Source organism: Alligator mississippiensis, chromosome 2 (assembly GCF_030867095.1).
Source record: "Alligator mississippiensis isolate rAllMis1 chromosome 2, rAllMis1, whole genome shotgun sequence".
Lineage (NCBI taxonomy): Eukaryota > Metazoa > Chordata > Crocodylia > Alligatoridae > Alligator > Alligator mississippiensis.
Window position 1 is genome coordinate 301981146 of NC_081825.1, and position 19312 is coordinate 302000457.

At 44.0% G+C, this 19312-nt stretch overlaps 1 protein-coding gene and 1 long non-coding RNA gene across 7 annotated transcripts in view; one reads left to right on the plus strand and one right to left on the minus strand.

Annotated features, from left to right (window-relative positions):
- Window positions 1-6157, plus strand: part of LOC109285286 (uncharacterized) — a 282747-nt gene extending 276590 nt beyond the window's left edge. For all 4 annotated transcript variants that reach the window (XR_009460339.1, XR_009460338.1, XR_009460340.1 and 1 more), the window contains one exon: window positions 5354-6157. The gene's annotated coding sequence lies outside the window, so the exon portion shown is untranslated. The remainder of the gene's footprint in view (window positions 1-5353) is intronic.
- LOC109285299 (uncharacterized) overlaps window positions 1-19312 on the minus strand; it is an 80788-nt gene that overhangs the window by 12580 nt on the left and 48896 nt on the right. Inside the window, exon 9 of one of the 3 annotated variants that reach the window (XR_002093030.2) lies at window positions 14802-16264. The exons of the other annotated variants lie outside the window; for them this stretch is intronic. This is a non-coding gene — a long non-coding RNA (uncharacterized LOC109285299). Of the gene's footprint in view, window positions 1-14801; window positions 16265-19312 lie in introns of those variants that run through there. 3 annotated transcript variants of the gene reach the window in all.

Consider the following 19312-nt stretch of genomic DNA (forward strand, 5'->3'; position numbering starts at 1 on the left):
GCAAACAGAGCTCTCCTGGGAGCTGCCCACAGCCTGAATCCCAGTTTCAAGTGATTCTTCAGTTCTGTCAGGCCTTTTCTAGCTGAGCTTCCAGACTCATTGATTATCCTCTTGTAAGTGAGAGCTTTCTTTCCTTTTACGGTTCTTTGTCTAGGAGCTCGGTATCCGGGCTCTGTTAACTAGCTGTGTTCAGTCAAAGGGAGTTCTGCTGAGGTTTAGCCCCTACCTAGGCTGGCCACAGCTAAGCATTGCAAAGGCACACAGAAGAATTAAACATGGCAGTCTGGATGACTGCAATCTGGTACACGCTGCACCAGAATTTTTAGGGTTACAGCATGCTCAGATGTCTCCTCTCCTGGAACTGGGTCAGAAAAGCTTTGCCTTGAACAGATCACGGAAAGATTGAACACTCCCTCTTCTCTTGCACTTTTCTCTCTGTCCCTCACTTTCCTCACTTCGACTTGGATGACCATAACACATGAAAAGGCAAGCGAGGGACACAGCAGCCATGAAGTACTTATTCCAGCTCGAACCACTCAGTGGGCACATCTCCACGTTCTTTAATGCACTGTAGATAACCAAGTACTCAATCAATGCACGGTAACTCATGCTACTATGCAGTAGCACTGATGCATGGGTTTTTAGTGATGCTTACTGTGCATTACCCTAATACTTACATTAGGACAGTTTTTGCCCAGCACACCGCTGCACAGATAGCGTCTCGTGCAGACGCACCCAGTGAGGAGCCAACACTTAGATGCTTTCTTCCTTGACATGGTCCTCACTCATTTTGGGCTCATATTATGATACATTTGCTTAATACTTAGAGCAGAGTAGGCTCTTGGAGAATGATTGATATCAACCACAGGCTGTCTTCACTATGACAGTAAAATGAAGGGTGCAGAAGACACTGGGCATGTCTACACATGCACTTTAATGCATATTAGCTTATTTTAATGCACATTAAAATGTCACTAAAAAAACTGTACTTTAGTTAATGTGCATTAAAATAGGCTAATGCTCATTGAAGTGTCACTAGAAACCATATTATTTAGTTAATGTTCATTAAGACTGGATAATGTGCATTTTCCTAATAGCTCACAATGGAGGTACTTGATTTAATAAGCATTAGCTAAAACACATTAATGCACGTGTAGGCACTCCCATTTTCTCTCAGGATAGCAAGCATATTCATAAAAAGCATCAAGGTTTGGATTTGCGAAAGTGAAGACCAAGGCATTTCAGCTGCCCTGACCAAAGTTTTTGAGATGCTAGGAGATTTTGGTATTAACTGGGGACCATCCTGGTCAAACCAGGGTACAGGGTCACAGCACTGAAATACTTCACAGAAATCACAGCTGTGTAGTGTTCAGCAGTTGAAAGTAGATTTAGGCCAATCATACAGCTGCCCAAAAACTTTGCAAAGCCTACTGAATTAATCAGGGTCTTTGGATTACACCACATGGCAAAAAACATATCAGCTTATTGAACTGGCTGTAACTGAAACGATACCCAGGGACCCCTTTAACAGGAATCAGCAAAAGAGGTGACCTTCATTATCAAAGTGCTGAATTGGCACTTTAATAAGCCTGAGATGAGATGAAATATACTGGGCAAAAATGTATGCCTGGAATAAGCAGAGCTTTGCTGGCTGCTAGCAGATTGGTTTCAGAACAAAACAGTGGAAAAGACTGTTGGAAAGTTAAAGGGTTAGACTAGGACTTTGGAGAAGGTACAGTCCATCCCTGTCACAGACTTCCTCTGTCACCATGGGCAAGTCCCTTCATATAGCCAGGGCTCAATTCTCCAAGGGGACCCATCTTTCATTTTCAAACTCTCCATCCATCTTGTGTATTGACCTTGTCACTGCAGAGAATCACAGAAAAGTAAGGATGGAAGGGAGTGGGAGGGGGAGGGGGTCATCCAATCCAACCTCCTGCTCGAGGCAGGGTCATCCTGTCTAAACCATCCTAGACAAGTTAACCTATTCATACAGATTTTATGAACAACACCCTTGCACACCAACCAGGCATAGTGCCCAAAATATCATGAAAACACGAATTGGCCACAGATAAAGCAGAGCACTGGGCATGGTCAACATCCTGTCACTGCAAGGAAAGGAAGGAAATGTTGAAACATGCTCATGTGAACCAAGGGTATCTTACAGAGCATGTCACTGCTATTGGACTATAAATACGCATGCCATACATGGGGCTCATTCTATAATAGTGTGTCCCGTATCGTTACCTAATGCGAGCACTGACTTTTTCTTCTTAAATATACAACAAACTGTGAATGCAGGCTCCAGGTTTGGAGTTACACATAGTCTTATATGAGTGCATGGATCTTTAAAAGGGCTTGTGAGGAAGTGGACGTTGACCAGAATAGCTGTTGTAGGATAAGACATTTCATAATAGATATTCAGGGCTAGCTCTCTGCATGGGCACGCAAGTCTAGAATAAAAGTTACTTTATTAGGCAATAATTCATGTGCTTTGTGAGCACATCAGGAATTTTAGACTACTTTTATAGCAGAGCAGAGTCTATATGGAGACCTGTTCTGCAAGAAGTTTTGCATATAGTTATTCTGTTCAGATTCCCTGTGCAGACAAGCCCAGAGTGGTTGTTGGTGTCCTAAACTGGAAACACCAGGATTGTCCATGTGAGTGCTGGAATCTCCTGGCATGTGTGAGGACTATTGGCTCAAGCAAAGAAAAAAAGCTAATATTTTTCTTGTCACCTGTGTATTTCCCCACTTTTCACAACCCCGACATCAGTAGAGAGCCAAGTCCGAAAAGAAGCACCAGTTTGACAGTGTGTGTGTGTGTGTGTGTGTGTGTGTGTGTGTGTGTGTGTCTATAAACATCTGTCTCATCTGCTGCTCAGCCAAATAATGGTGGCATCACATACCCAGGGGAAGGGAGGGGAGTGGGGTTGGGTATATCTGGGATCCTGAAGTTCGAGGCATATATTCCATCTGGAGGGATCATTCAACCTACTTGAAACTCCTTGCCATTGGGGCAGGAGTAGATGCCCATCTGCCCACTTCTGGAAACCATCCTCATTCTAGTACTTCTTTATGCAAGAGGGACCTCTTGAAAGATAAAACCCAGGATCAGTAATAGGAAGACATGTGCATTAGTGCTTGGTGAGGAAAAGAAAACTTGGTGGATGAGTGGGGACAGACATCAAGGTCTCAGACTTTTCTTTAGGAAAAAGAAAGCTCACAGATATACAACGCTGCCTTCTTCATCCACCCGTCACTGGTCCACCCTGGCCAGGGGCTGACTCTCCCCACCATCAGATCTCTCCTAACATCCCACTGTCCCTGGGACCCCTCTTACTACACAACTACCCATCCCAGGAGGGTAGAGCAGGCACACGAAGTAGTGGTGATCTGCTAGGTTTCAGATCCTGCCCCAGTACTAAGAAGCAATACAGACTAGTGCCAGGACTCCAAGTATTTGTCAGTGCCCATGATGCATTTGGCACTACAGCATCACTGGGTGACACACAGGACAGACTTGGGAACAGCAGTCAGACCTCAGGACTTCCTTTTTCCAGGGCAGGCCCCACCTTTCATGGATCAGAGTTCAGCTCCCCTTTCCTTGCTGTCCTTTTGAAGCCATGAGTCTTTTTCTCTTGGATGCCCAGTCGGCCAGTTTTTGGAGAAGGAGGGCAGAAGATGCTCACTGTACCTCAATTTGAGGTTAAGGCACTGCACTAGGACATAAGAGGTGTGTGTTCAAACCCTCTGGTTCCTCATCTCGGTTTCTTCCTCCACAACTTCCCTACTGGCTACAGCTATATAAAGATCAACTCATGTTCGAGCGCTTACAATAACTTGGCTGCTTGATGTATTCTTGTTCACCTTCCCCTGGTCTGTCAGATTGCCCTAGATTCCCCTATCATGAATCTTTGCAGAATATCTAAAATATTATCCTCAGCAAATCATCACCCTTATCAAAGGGTGCTGCATGACACAGCTTTACAATACTGTTAATCAGCTCTTGTAGGCACCGACAATGTGACTTGGTGGAGGATGGTGGGTGCTTTATGACTTCTCTTTGCCAACTCTCCTTGCTTTCACCTCCCAAATATTTTTCCATCTAACTTGTAACTGCAGGAAGACCAGCTGGTCAATTATTTCCTACAATCAGTTGTGGTGTTAAGGGATTTAAAAATTTCAGAGAAAACAAAATCTGGACACAACAGGAGCTGGCTAGGGCTCTGTGCATACACTAAATGCTGCCACAAGTGCATTGCGTCCGTGGCTTCTTCAGTCAGTTAATCCACCAAGACATTTGCTAATATGTAAATGAATGGCAGGAGCCAAAGTGCGCTATAAATATACAGCGAGGGTCTCCTCCAAATGACTGGTGCAGGTGGGACTTTCACCTTTCTGGCAGATGGGCTCACACTGTTCTGGTCACTGTTTCAGCTGTCATCAGTTTTCTCTTTTACTTCCATTTTGTTGTCAGCCAAATCCATCCACCACATAGATCAGGCTAGGAAGTGAGGACCCAAGCTGAAAACTTAACGGTGCTCACTGTTATAAAATCAGGATTTATTAACGCTTAAATATCAGATGCCAGCCTAGTCCTCTATGCTTAGCACAGGCCGCATAAGAGTCTGGTAGGAATTTATTTATTACTGCATGCAAAAGGTTGGATTGCTGATGCCCTTATTCATTTGATAAGCCCAATGAAGGGCAGGATATTTGTATTTTTTGCATATAACCCACAACCTTCCTCCGAAAATCAGTGGGGGGGAATTGGAGAGTGTGCTATATGCAGGGAAATATAGTAAGAGCAGGTTCTGCCAGTGGTGTTCAAAGGGCTCACGGCTGTTGAGAGCTGCGGGGCGCTCCAAGCATCTGGAAATTTGGTAGCAGGGGAGAAGTAGCAGTATGAATTGCCACGGCCATGTCCCTGCCTCACTGCTGGCAATTTTTTGGGCCTGCCCTGACTAGATAACATGATCCTATGCACTGAATTGGGCCAGCACTTTGGGGTGGTCTGCAGCCAGATCCAGCACATGGGGATGGACCACACATGCAGCCCCAGGCTCAGCACATGAAACTGGACCCAGTGCGTGGCCCTGAACCGGTGTGTGGGGTAAGTCTGTGGTCTCATCTGGCACATAGGGTGGACAGCAGGTTCCAGAGCAGGTTTGGCTGCCTAGCAGCTGTCACTCAGTTCTTAAAAGGAATATTGTTTTTTTCTTCATGCTGCCTTTGAAAAATCAAGGTGCATTTTATATATGGGGAGGTGTTGTATGTGCAAAAATATATGGCAAATTGTGTGTGACAGCCACTGATCTATCTTATTATTCTCTATTGTGTTTTCCTTTAGAAAATTACAAGCAGAAAGGCTTCATTTGAAAACAACACGGTCTGATGGCTATTAGAAGAAGTGTCAGCTTCTGGCAAGGATCAGCCAATGAGAATTTGTTCTCAGGAATTAATGCTTCTCACGATGGTTGGGGTTATGCTGACCAGTGCCAGGACCTATCCTGCTGTGAGGACACAGAAGCACTGAATTATGTGAGACAGCAAATTTCCCCTAATATCTGCAGTTCACGTGTGCTCTTAGTAAACTGACTTTGCTTCTGGACTCTCATTTACCATGATGCAAAATACAGGCAGCCCTTTGCTTTGCTGACTGTAATAACTCCACTATTTCTAGAACACAAAAGAATAGTTGTTCACATCATACCAGCCCCTGTGTTCAATGGTATTAGCCCAAGAATTAATTTATATGGATAACACAGTAAAGAGATACCGAGTTTCTGTATTTAGCCAAGGGACGGTGTCCACTAATGCACCCAGGGAAACCTCCCACCCTTCCGACTCATCCAGCAGGTTACACTTTCACCAGTCCAGCACTGAATATGTGGCACTGATTTGGTATGGACTTGTGGGTCCAGCACAGGTGTGGGCAAAGTCTGGCTTGTGGGCAGGATCAGGCCCATGGCAGACTTCATTTCTCAGCAGTCCCTGCTTGTGTTGCTACGGCCAGTTTGCATGGAGACCCCAGCAGCGGGGGTATCAATGGGGCCAGGGTTCATGGAGACCAGCCTGTGCACCGCTGGCAGGGCATGCGACTGGGCAGGGAGCTGCTCCAGGGCTGGGATCTTGCAGTGCTGACGTGTGGTCCGGAGCCAGGGCAGAGCTGTGATCCACTGCCCACACACCCTGGGTAGGGGCATGCAAGCAGTGGATCATAGCTCTGCCCCAGCTCTGGACCACACTGGCACCATGGCAAGATCCTAGGCCCCTGCCCAGCCTCATGCCCTTCCAGCGCTGCTGGGGCTGGTCTCCATGGAAACCCTGGAAACCCTGTTGTGGCACTGCTGCTGCTGGGGTCTCCATGGAAACCAGTTGCAACAATGCGGGCAGGGGGCTGCTGGGAAATGGAGTCCAGATGCCAGCCAGATCCACTAGTTTGCTGACCCCTGGTCTAGCATGACACAATGAATCATGCCAGATGCTAGCTCTGTTAGAGGGCCCGACCTACTAGCTGATATTCATGTCAGGTTAAAATGTGTTGCAAAACAGACCTTTCCCAGCCCTCCCATGCTGTTTTTTTTTTAATATACCAATTATTTCCATTCAGTGCTGAATATTTAAGTTCCTTATCCCTTGAAAATTAAGATTCAGAGCCATCATCCCAAGAGAATATTAGCACTCTTGTCCAGAAGACAAGAGAGAAGAGCAGGCCCAATGAAGAATAACGAGGGCATGCTGCTGGGTCAAGGACATAAGGACTGGCTAATTAACTAAGAAATATTGAGAAACTAAAATTGCTTAGGAAATTTGCTGGAGTGGCCATGAGAGAAATTAATGTTGTGGAGCAGTTCAGGGGAGGGAGCAATTACTGCCCAAGGAAGTGTGAGGCTGGACCACTTCTGAAGTGTGGGATGTACTAAAAAAAATTACAAATACATTATATATGTCCTTGAAAACTGATGCACTACAGGCCTGGATAAAACTTTTGCTTTGAAAATCAACTAAAAAGTAGGACTAAGCTAGTGGCATTTGGCATATATATGACTGAAGACTCTCATTTGATTGGTGGAACATGTGCCACTGGGAGAACAAAGAGAGGACAACCCAGCCATGGAAACTAGCATGGAGAAAGGCAGTCAACATGTGTCAGCTCAAGTCATTACAGACCTGTCAGTCTGACTTCAATTTCAGACAGAATAATGGAACAGCTGCAATTAATAAAGAAATAAAAAAAGGTACTTAATAAATTTAATGCATACAATGTAGGTTTATGGGCAACAGACCTTGTCAAAATAACAATACTTTTTTGATGAGATTACAAGTTTTGTTGGTAAAGGTAAGAGTGTTGATGTAACAGACCTCTGGAAAATTATTTGGCTTGCTATTGCCCAACTTTAAGATTAAGGAACTAGAATGATATCAAGTTAATCATGGTACATACTAAATAGATTAACTGCTATGTTTCAAAACCTGTAAGAATTGAATTGGTACCAAGTATAAGTGCTTGAATCACGTCCTTTAAGGAGTGGTTCTTGGATCACTGTTAATGACTTGGAAAAATATGAAATCATAACTGATAAAATATGCAGATAACACAAAGATCAGGGATGTGGTCATTAATAAAGGGGGCAAGCTGCTCTATAGAGACAGAGATAATAAAGGGGACAAGTATGGTGAAACCTCTGTTAGCTGAGCACAGACAACTTTTTTCCTGAGGCCAAATGTAAAGTCATCGTCCAGAAACAAAGAGCACAAGCTGTACGTACATGATGTGAGAACTTTATCTTGTTTAGGATGGTTTAGACATGGATGACCCTGCCTCGAGAAGGGGGGTTGGATTGGATGACCCCCCTCCACCCACCCCCAAGCTCAATACACAAGATGGATGGATGGATGTCATACAACACCCTTGCGCACCAACCAGGCATAGTGCCCAAAATATCATGAAAACACTAATTGGCCACAGGTGAAGCAGGGCACTGGGCATGGTCAACATCCTATCACTGCAAGGAAAGGAAATAGATGTTGAAACATGCTTATGTGAACCAAGGGTATCTTACAGAGCATGTCACTGCTATTGGACTATAAATACACATGCCATACATGGGGCTCATTCTATAATAGTGTGTCCCATAACATTATCTGATGCGAGCACTGACTTTTTCTTATTAAATATAAAGCAAACTGTGAATGCAGGCTCCAGGGTTGGAATGACACATAGTCTTATATGAGTGCATGGATCTTAAAAAGGGCTTGTGAGGAAGTGGATGTTGACCAGAATAGCTGTTGTAGGATAAGACATTTCACAATAGATATTCTGGGCTATCTCTCTGCATGGGCACGCAAGTCTAGAATAGAAGTTACTTTATTAGGCAATAATTCATGTGCTTTGTGAGCACATCAGTGATTTTAGTCTACTTTTATAGCAGAGCAGAGTCTATCTGGAGACCTGTTCTGCAAGAAGTTTTGCATATAGTTATTCTGTTCAGATTCCCTGTGCAGACAAGCCCAGAGTAGTTGTTGGTGTCCTAAACTGGAAACACCAGGATTGTCCATGTGAGTGCTGGAATCTCCTGGCGTGCATGAGGACTGCTAGCTCAAGTAAAGAATGTAAGTTAATATTTTTCTTGCCATGCATGTATTTCCCCACTTTTTACAACCTCCACATCTGTAGAGAACTGAATCCAGTAAGAAGCACCAGTTTGACTCTGTGCGTGTGTGTGTGTGTGTGTGCGCGCGCGCACGCGCGCCAATGTGGAAACTCAGCTGTGATGTTGTGGCTTAAAAGGCTAATATGACATTTGGATACATTGGGTGCATCTACACATGATGCTATGTTGCCGGAGTGACTCACTACAGTGACATAGCATCCATGGGTGTCTATACATAATGAGCAGGCACTTTGCCATAGCGGCACACTCCCACATTATATCACACCACTAAGGCAAAGTAGCTGCTAAAAATAATGGTGCACCATGTGAACAGTGCAGTACCAGTGGTACCTAAGAGAAATACTAAAACAGTGCAATAACAACATTGCTGTTGTTCATGGGAACGTGGAGTGAGTGCAGGTAGGGTATATAAACTGTATGTGACACTAGTGAGGCTTGTACTGAGATACAGCTGACCTCAGAAGGTCCCGTTCAGCCCTACTTTTCTATGATTCTAGGTTGTGTCCAGTTCTAGTGTCTACAATGGGCACTGCTAAAGGAGGAGCCCCTGAGATCAGGCTGCTGGTCCAGATGCTAAAATCATGGTTAGGTATCTATTGAATAGTCATTGGTTGAACAGCATTGGGAGCAGGGGCCAGAACACCGCTCCCTAGGCACAGAGTCAAAAGCTTTGTTGATTGATTCCCTACCAGCTCCCTGAATATTTCACTCTTGGCTTCTCAGTTGCCCACATTAAATGGGAATGGTGGAGGGTGCCCTGAGCTCTGTGTAGCCCATTGTTGTTGGTTAGGGCGTTCTTTCTGGGAAGTGGAAGATGTGGGTTCAAATTCCCTGAGGTCGAGTGGGATCTACAATTCAAGTCTCCCAATTCCTGGGCAAGTGTCTTTACTGCTAGACTAAAGGGCAAGTGTTGGCACCACTGTTGGCACAGCATTATTGAACTTCACTTTTCTCCAACCCATGATTAGAGGATGTATGCATTTTCCCATACGGTATTTGAATGCAACAGACCAGATGGGAGAGACAACTCTAGGTATCTTTTCTGGATTGCTTCTGAGCATGTCCAGCAGCCCATGTTAAGTTACATAGGAATTTTTTCTGGCCAGGATGATGCTGGAGGAATCGAGGCCCCTGAGTGATTCCTCTGGCTGTGTGTGGGGTGGGATAGAATTGTGGTTAGTGACATGGATGCCTAAAAGCCAGGTAAGTATTTCTTAAACTAGCCAATTGTCCGTCAAGAATGACTTGGGGGGGGGGGGTGAGGACAGAGGCCTGTGTCCTTCCCCCCCCCCCCCATGCCTCGGGCCAGGGCTGGGGCTGTTCCCCCTCTTCCCCCCCCCCCCACTTCGGGCTGTAACCCTCCCTCTCCTTCCTGCTCCCCTTCCTTCCCTGTTCCCCATTGTCTCACCTCCCTGCCAGCTGTTTTTGGGGGAGAGGAGCGTCGGCCTGTGGCTGCAAGGAGCAGACCCAGGGGGGCCAGGCCAGCACTGTTGGCCTTACCCCCCTCACCCCATCACCTCTGTTATGGCAGTGCCCCAGTCCCTGTCGTCCCCCTCTGCCTCTAAGGAGCAGGGGTGGGGGGCAAGGCTGCCAAGACAGCCAAGCAGAGCATGAATAAACTGTTATGGACAGACAGACTTAGGCTTTTATAATATGAGAATGTTTCAGTGGCAGAATAACGTCTGGGCCTTCATGTTTTCTCAGTTGAAAACAAACTTAACTGCAGTGGCTGGGCAAAAGTAGAGTTGCTAATAATAATAACTGAGCTTTGGTTTGTCTTTGTTGTCAACTGGATATTTTCCATAATATAATTAAATCTGTCTTCATCCATGACTCAGGGGACTATCAGACTCTGTTGCTTCATCTACACAGTCTATGAAAGTTAGAGAAGAATTGCATTCAGTTTATCTGAGGATACTTTGAAGCTGTCTCTAAAGAGAGAACACTGTTTAATAAAGATGGCCTCTTGTATTGGTCTCACCATATAAAGATGTCTCTGGAGCGCACAGGGCTAATACATGATGCTGACATTAAATTAGAGCATACAGAAAAGGGAAAAAAAAATCCATTGAACTAAGAAAGAGACTGAGTAGTAGTGGATCCATTAAGGGAGAAAGAGAACATGTGCTCCATGACTACTGAGGAGTCTGTTTTTAGGGATCCATGTTCATTTGGCACAGAATTTGTCCTTTTGTGCTGAGCTTCCCAAGTGAGTTTATGATGTAATAAAGTCTATTGTAATAAATGCACTGGACATTATAAATTATAATAGCTATAATTAAGTTAGCAGAGAAGGAAAAGTCAAGGTGTCTGTGTGGAGGGCCAGGGTGAAATAAGGCTGAAGCAGAGGTAAAAAAAGGAGAGAATCCAAAACTCAAGGAAAAGGACTCCTAAAAGGGAATGCAGCTTCTGAAAGGAGAGAGAGATGCACAGATACAGCCCTAAAAGCTGAAAAGAGCCAGTCAGTAACCAAAAAAAGTTAGCTGAGAGAATCAATCAGAGCCCTGTTCAGGTACAAAGCTCCCAAGGTGAGGGTGCCAATCTCTGTCAACTGACAGTCAGTGGGTGCATCCACATATGCAATTAATGCGGTGCAATAAAGACCAGAGCCGTTTGAGTCAGAGGAAACTGCTCCTGCACTTAGTGTCTAAATGTGTGCCTGGGACAGCAGCAATGCGAGCTGGAACAGAGCAGGTCCCCAGCTGGCTGGGCCAACTGGGCACAATTTATGCCTGTGGTCAGCGTCCACACATGTGTGTCAGCTCAGTAAATTGCTCCACCATAAGACAGTACTATCTTACAGCAGAGCTAATGAATTTACTATGCCTTAATATTGGCGCACATGTAGATGGTGATGCTTTAATGCAGAGCTAATTAGTCTACTCCAGAGTAAAGCACTTTGTGGGAGGGACAGACTATAGACCAAGTTCAGAGAGAGGTGGTTAGCCGTGTTAGTCTGATGTCAGGCAGAAGGCAGGGCAGGGTAGCACCTTATAGAGTAATTTGTTCAGAGACATGTAAGATTTTGTAGGCAATAACTTACATTATCAGATGCTATGAATAGCCATACAATCATAGCAAATGAGGGTTGGAAGGGACCTCAGGAGGTCACATCTAGTCCAACCCCCCTGCTCCAAGCAGGACCAGCCCCAACTACATCATCCCAGCCCAGGCTTTGTCTAGCTGGGTCTTAAAAATCTCTGAAAACCATCATGTTCAGCTCCTTTCTTAGTGTTCTTATGTGAGAAACTTATTTAGTTTTTTTTTGAAGCAAGAAATGTTGTGGGCGATATCTTTTATTGGGCCCATTTAATTTGATGGCCATTCACAGCATCTAACAAAGTAGGCAGCTGCCTACAAAAGCTTATGCAGACAAGGTTCTTTGGGTAAATGTGATATCTTTGATTAGACCAACTAAATAGTTGGAAAAATTGGTCTTTGCAAGCTTTTGGGCACAATCTTCAGGCATAGGGAGAGTCCAAACCGACACAGTCAGAACCAACACCTACAAAAGCTTATGCATTTCCGTATGAGTTACTCTACAAGGTGCTGCTCTGCCTTCTGTAGATGAAGAGAACTTACAATTTTGCGGGCATTTGGAGTTTGCTACTAAGAAAACTCCTTATTGTGCTCCCTGTGCTTGTCCATTGAGGGAATGATGGTTCCTATGTTGCAAAATTCTTCCTATTTCCCAGTTCTCAAAGAGAACTGGGAGACCATCTCCTAGGAGTTTGGAAGTGGCTTTTTGGACACAGTTTCATTCTGAGAATCAGGAATAATATGTACTTTTAAGGAAACATTATGAGAGATTCAGTGGGGGAGATTTACTGTCTTTCCTGATCAATTAGTGCTGTGGTTCTGTGGTGTTGGAGCGTCCTGCCTCCCTGGGGCACCCGGGAGCATAATGTGAAGAATCTGTTAGGCATCGTGCTTGGCTCCTTTATTAGTGCTCTTATGCACAAAACTCATTTCATTTGATATCCAGGCATTTTCTTTAATGGTTCATAAACAGAAGGAACTCAAGCAAAGACAGATGTGGAGCCCAAATTTTTATTCCACTGTAAGACTTCTGCTGTTCATGCTTATTCATGGAGGTGAATGCAGAGTATGGCAGTGTTACTGAGCTCAGTTTAACCCCCCAAATGGATTATGAAATTTTGCTTGGGAGAAACAGGGCACATCTACATGTTCATTAATGAATCTGAGATACTGCAAATTTAGTTTAGTACTTGCTTAATAAAGTACTAAGTAAAGGCACAGTACCTAGAGTTACTGCGCACTAGTATGGCTATTTAGTGATGCTTACTGCACATTAGCCTAGTAACACTGTGCAGTAGGCTATTAGCATGGTTTGTGCCATGACATGCTACACAGCAGGCTAACGCGCAGTAAGTATCTCATGTAGACACACCCATAGAGCTCTAAAAAAAAAGTGTGTAGTGATTCGTTATAACTAGTCTTTGTAGTTAAGTCAGGCAGATTTTTAAAACTCTTTTTAATGCCCAGTTAGCACCAGAGATGTTGTAATGCCATTTTACAACATGGCATTTAAAGTAATTATATATTACTTTTTATATCACAAGAATTTAAAGTAAATTAAAGTAATGATATATTACTTTTTATATCACAAGGACTGAATAAAATTAATGTATGTAACACTGAGGGCATAGGGACTTAGCATATAAGGCACTACCCTTACTCAAGTGAAGGTAAATTTTGTGAGTAAGGATGCCAGAGCTGACCTTCATCCTCAAGCCCTCTCCCCTTTCCCTGCATACACATCATTTGAAAACCATGCGATGCATAGAGTATATCTACCTAGCAGAATGCAACAGCCTGTAGTGATACCGGAGCTCACTCAGATTGCACTCAGACACCAGAAACAGTATAGATCTAATTCAATGGGTCTCAACATCTCAACTTTATAGACTCATGGCACCCCTCATTAGACCTGAGACACCCCTCCATGGACTCAAGGCACCATTCAGAAAATGCCACCTCATAGTTTTCATTTGGTTTTTTGACTCTGAAAAAATAACAGAGGAATTCTCCTGTTCCAAAAACCTCCAAAAGACCACAGCAGGTCAGCATGTTTTTAACACCGGATTCTCATTTCAAATCTCAGAGTTTATCCTGTGAATCATGCTTGCACACCTAACAGTGTTAACACTGCATGGCACCCTGCAGCACCCTGGAAAGGATCTCAAGGCACCCTAGAGTGGCATGGCACCTTGGTGGAGAATCGCAGCTTTCATGGATGAAGGCAAAGCATCACATTCATTTGGATATTTTCCCACAGCACTACCCTGTGAAGTGTAGACCAGAGGCTCTGCTAGCTCCTGGACAAACATCATGCTTTGCTTTCCTTGTCATCCTCAGTTTTCAACTTTTACTTTGTGACTGCAAGCCATACCAGATAACCCAGCAAGACACGCGGTGGCTGGAAGCCATGAGTTGGGGACCACTGGTGTGGACTTACAGTGCCCTGCTACTCTCTCTGTGCTGGCTTCTCAACAGGGACTTATGCAGAACTGAGATCGATAAGGGAATTAAGGAATAAGGGAAATGAACTCCTTGAAATGAAAGGCAGTGGATAATTCAAAAGGACAGAAGTATTTACCCAATGCAAAGCACACCAGGCTAAAGTCTCCTACAAGCATAAATTCAGCAGCCACTTCCCTCCATGGCTTTGAACTGAACTGAAATTAGAAGACAGGGCTGTAGCCAGAGATTTCTACTTTGGAGGAAGGGCTGGCAGACAGCTGCTTCCTTCCCCTTGGTCCCCAGGTTCACTTTATCTATGTCATACAGTCGATGTCCTGACGTGCCAACGTGCGAAAACACAGTATTTACTACAATCGTTTAAACCTGCAGATCAAACAGCAGGATGCAAGAAAACACCTCCTCCCTGAAAACAAAGTCTATTGGTTTATTCAATTCAGCAAAACCAGCTCCACTGCAAGGTATTGCATTGAAACAATATTAACTCAATGATTATTATGCGGGTAGAAATCTTTCAGTAGCACTTTGACACTCTCTGGGATATCCTGATGTAAAACCAGGAATGCTAAGCCTGTAAGCTCATTTTTAGGCAGAGGAGTCCATAGCCAGGTCTTTAGTCTTCAGGGTGCACTAAAAACCTTTTTACCATAGCAACTGCTGCCAAAACAGAAGTAGCCCAATTAATACCTGGGTAAAATGCAGGATGTACCCCAGATAAGTTAGGCAGGATGCTACATGGCTTTGCTGGTCCAGGACAGGAATCTACCTTGTTTCCATCTATTCAGTTTGCTTGAAATCTTTCCAGGTTGGCACGAGGCAAGGATTTCTTAGGGTGATATTTTTTATTGATCCAACTATGTAGTTGGGATAAAGTTAGACACATTTGTAATGGAAAGACTCAATGAAGAATGCCTTGCGTTCAAAAGCTGGTGTAACTGTATCCTAACTACATAGTTGGTCCAATAAAAGATACCACCCTAAGAAATCCTTGTCTCTCGCGTAATTTCTGGACCATCTTGGCTACAACATCGCTCTTACACAACCTCACTCATACACGGGGTCACCTTGTTTTGCATCAGACAGCAATCTTTATACATTTTGTGTGAATCACCTGCATTTTAGGGGTATTAAAGACTGAAAATAAGGGCAACACTCAACTAGTTGCATGGTAAGTTGATATGCTGTTTGGTTCAAGAAGGGTAGAAAGCAATTTTTTCTTTTCTGTTATATTCTTGTTGATCTGATGCCCTAAAATTGTTCTTCTTCCACATATCCATGGCGTTATTATGCAGATATATGCACAGTTTCCTATGCGGTAGACAATCTTGGATCAGCTCATGTTTCCTCTTGCTTCTAAATATCTGCCTACAAAAAATGGCTTCTTCACATGTTTGAAGCAAGTTGATATCCTCATGTTGAAGGTACAAGCAAAAAGCTGGCATGAGTCATGGAATGGACTCCACACGCATTGAACTGTGGAAGAAATCAAACTTAGTATAAGAAAATGGTAACAGTATGGCAATATTATGAAACTCTGCAGTTTTGGTACAAGTGTCAGTGTTTTATTATGAAGCATCCAGGTGGATCTGTCCTGTTCATCCATCATATATTCCTTAGTGAAGACAAGGCTCCACATCAGTCTTCTTCTTGCATTCCCAGTTCCATAGTAAGTTCCCAACTTTCTTCTGCTCTCTCAAATATTCATTGTGCTGCCATGATCTATGCAATGTGTTTGCAATCTGTTGGGTTCGGTAAGGATGAATATTTGCTATATTCAGATCATAGGTTTTGCAGAGAGTGTGGGTTGCTTCAGGAAGGATTGCATGGACTCTGGCTTGCACTTTGAATTGCCCATTCAGATTGCTGCTTCTGTTGCACCTTTCATCCGTCATGTATAACTTTGCGGGAAACCAACCGGTGATTTTGGTGAAAATAGATCTGCTAGAGCGTGTTGAATTTCCTCCACGGCTCCCACACAAACTTGGTAATGCCTTCTCAGAAGTCCAAAGTTGCATTTCTGCATTGATGAATACTCAGACGGCCAGCGCTCTCTGTTCTTCCGTGGAAACTCTGCATCCCATCTGCAATCAGGCAGAAGCGTCCCACAGCTTTCACTCATGCCAAGAAGTCTGTTTGATTCTGTAGCCCTATATGGTATATTGCTAAAGGAGCCTGTAACCTCTTGGCTGAAATCATTCATTGAGTCTTATCATTCACTGTAGGAATTCAGAGTTGACAGCGGGGGTTTTTTTGGTTACTGCTTGCCTGGAAAAGTGCTGGAAGTGACAGCTGTTTGAATTTGAGCTGTGGGGGGCTCTGGAGCACAAGAATCCCACCAGAATTTAAAAGTGCTTTATTGGCTCTGACTCTTTAATATCTCGGGGAGAAATCTGTTTCCTTTTACTTTTCTGGCAAAAAAGAAAATGCAAGCCAACATTTTCTTTTTAAAATGTTACTATTTTATCCATAGGGAAGGTTTAAAAAGAATTTAGAGCTCTTTAGTGTCAGCTCTAGATACTTTTTTGGTATAGTGGTGCAGGAGAGTCTGAGACTGTAAGGCACGGATGCTTGAACCAATGGAAAACACCACTGTGATGGATATAGAGTGAAGAAGCCTGTCGTGCATTGCCGTGAGCTGCCATTCCTTGAAATCCCACTTCTCCAGTTTGCCTAAGCTGATGCCTATCTGGGATCCTTCTGCAAACTATAATAAGCCGAGTCCTGCAAGGGCCCAGAAAGTTGTACCACTATATTTTGAACACAAGGCATCTGATAATCTATAGATGAGAGAGAAGTCTCCCACCAAAATCTAAAATAATCCCCAAAAGGCTTTCCTTCAACTCCCTGAAAGGTGGTTCCAAAAAAGAGAAAATGCTAAGGGTGCTGGGCTTATTTAGTCTGGAGAAGAGGAGGCTGAGTGGAGATTTAACAGCAGCCTTCAACTCAGTGCCGATGCATAGGGAGTGCATGTGGCTGCACATGGATTCCCTGAGATTGGCTGCCACTGACGCTGCCGGTGGTGCCTGCAGACAGTCACCACTTTCCACACCCCACACTGCCGACACTGCCGGCGGTGTCTGCGGGCATTTGCTGAATGCCACTGGCCACCATCAACACTGCCAGTGGTGTCAGTGGCTCACCACTCCCCCATGCCACTGCCACTGCCACGGCTGCCTGTTGCAAGCTCCCCACTCTCCACAGCCAAGCCCCTGCTGCCATCATCACCGCCTGTGGGCGGTCACCATGCCCTCCCAGCCTCCAGGGGCATGCTTCATTCATGCTTCAACTCCCTGCAGGGGGGTTGCAAGGAGGATGGAGCTGGACTGTTCTCAGTGGGGGCAGATGAAAGGACAAGGAGCAATGGGCTCAAGTTGCAGGAAGGGAGGTTTAGGTTGGATATTAGGAAAAATTTTCTCACTATGAGGGTAGTAAAGTGCTGGAACAGGTTACCCAGTGAGGTGGTGGAAGCTGCATCCTTGGAGGTTAAGACCTGGCTCAACAAAGCCCTGTCTGGGATGATGTAGTTGGGGCTGGTCCTGCTTGGAGCAGGGGGTTGGACTAGATGTGACCTCATGAGGTCCCTTCAACCCTCATTTTCTATGATTCTATGACTCTAAGGCAAGGCAAGCCTCTTCAGGCCTCATATTCACCAGGACCCCATTCTTAGTTGGGTACAGCTAGATAGCCTTCTATTAACATTATGATAAACAATATTGCCCATCTTCATTTGGGTCTTGATTCACAGGAACATACTACTACCTCCAGCAAATACTTAAGCAGAAGCTTAATTTTAAACCAGCACTTAAATCTCACTGAAGGAAACAAATTAAGCCCGTGGCATTTTGACTTTTATTTAAGTGCTTTTTGGAATTAGAGACTTAATGGTTCTGTTCTCTAAAGGGGGGGGGGGGGTGGGGGGGAGGAACTTTCCTATGGATTATCTTAATCATCATTTAAATCATGTAAATGATATAAAATTCTAAAGTATAAACATAATCTCTTTTTCTGTTATATTTGATAGGGTCTTAGAGTGATTTTTATATATGTCTATTGACTTCATCCTTGTTCAGTTCTCTGGAACTTTTTTCTATAAAGGATCTTAACATTTCTTTGGTAAAAAAAAAAAAAATAATCTGAGTTACCAGCTGCAGCAAAATAAAATCATTTTCATTCCTACACTACTTCTGCAGAATATTGACCCCCCCTTAATGCAGGTGGCACGTACTAAGAAATAGTGAATGCAGTTCATGTCATCTTGACCTGCGCTAGACACTAAAAACATTACAAGAAACAAAATGACAAGCAGTTCAAATCAAATGGAGGAGCTAGAAGCATCAACTCAGGAAAAAAACCTGATAGCTTTGCTACCTGGTGAGACAGCAGTCAGGACTCATTATTCCTGTAGACAAATAGAGAGAAAATCAAGCCTAATAAGTAGTTATTTTGCAGAGATGACAACTCATTTTGGTTTAAGGTCTACACCTTGTTTACTCTGATCTCATGGGAAGTCCATCAACTTGAGCCCTTAAAAGCTGAGCCTAAAAGGAGAGTATTTTTATCAGTAAACAATTTCTGAGTTCATTTTTTCCACAAACTGAAACAGAATCATGTTGTAATCCAGACTTGAAATCAATAAACTCAATATAAATAATGTTGGTCAAAATATTTGCATGATTATAGGGTTGTTGGTTGTAGCCATATTGGTTTAAGGACATAGGCAGACAAGATTCTTTGGGTAGATGTGATATCTTTTATTAGACCAACTAAATAGTTGGAAAATTATCTAATAAAAGATATTTTATTATTGTACTCTGTCCAAGTTTGCAGATGACACAAAGCTATGGGGAGAAGTGGACACGCCGGAGGGCAGGGAACAGCTGCAGGCAGACCTGGATAGGTTGGACAAGTGGGCAGAAAACAACAGGATGCAGTTCAACAAGGAGAAATGCAAAGTGCTGCACCTAGGGAGGAAAAATGTCCAGCACACCTACAGCCTAGGGAATGACCTGCTGGGTGGCACAGAGGTGGAAAGGGATCTTGGAGTCCTAGCGGACTCCAAGATGAACATGAGCCGGCAGTGTGACGAAGCCATCAGAAAAGCCAATGGCACTTTATCGTGCATCAGCAGA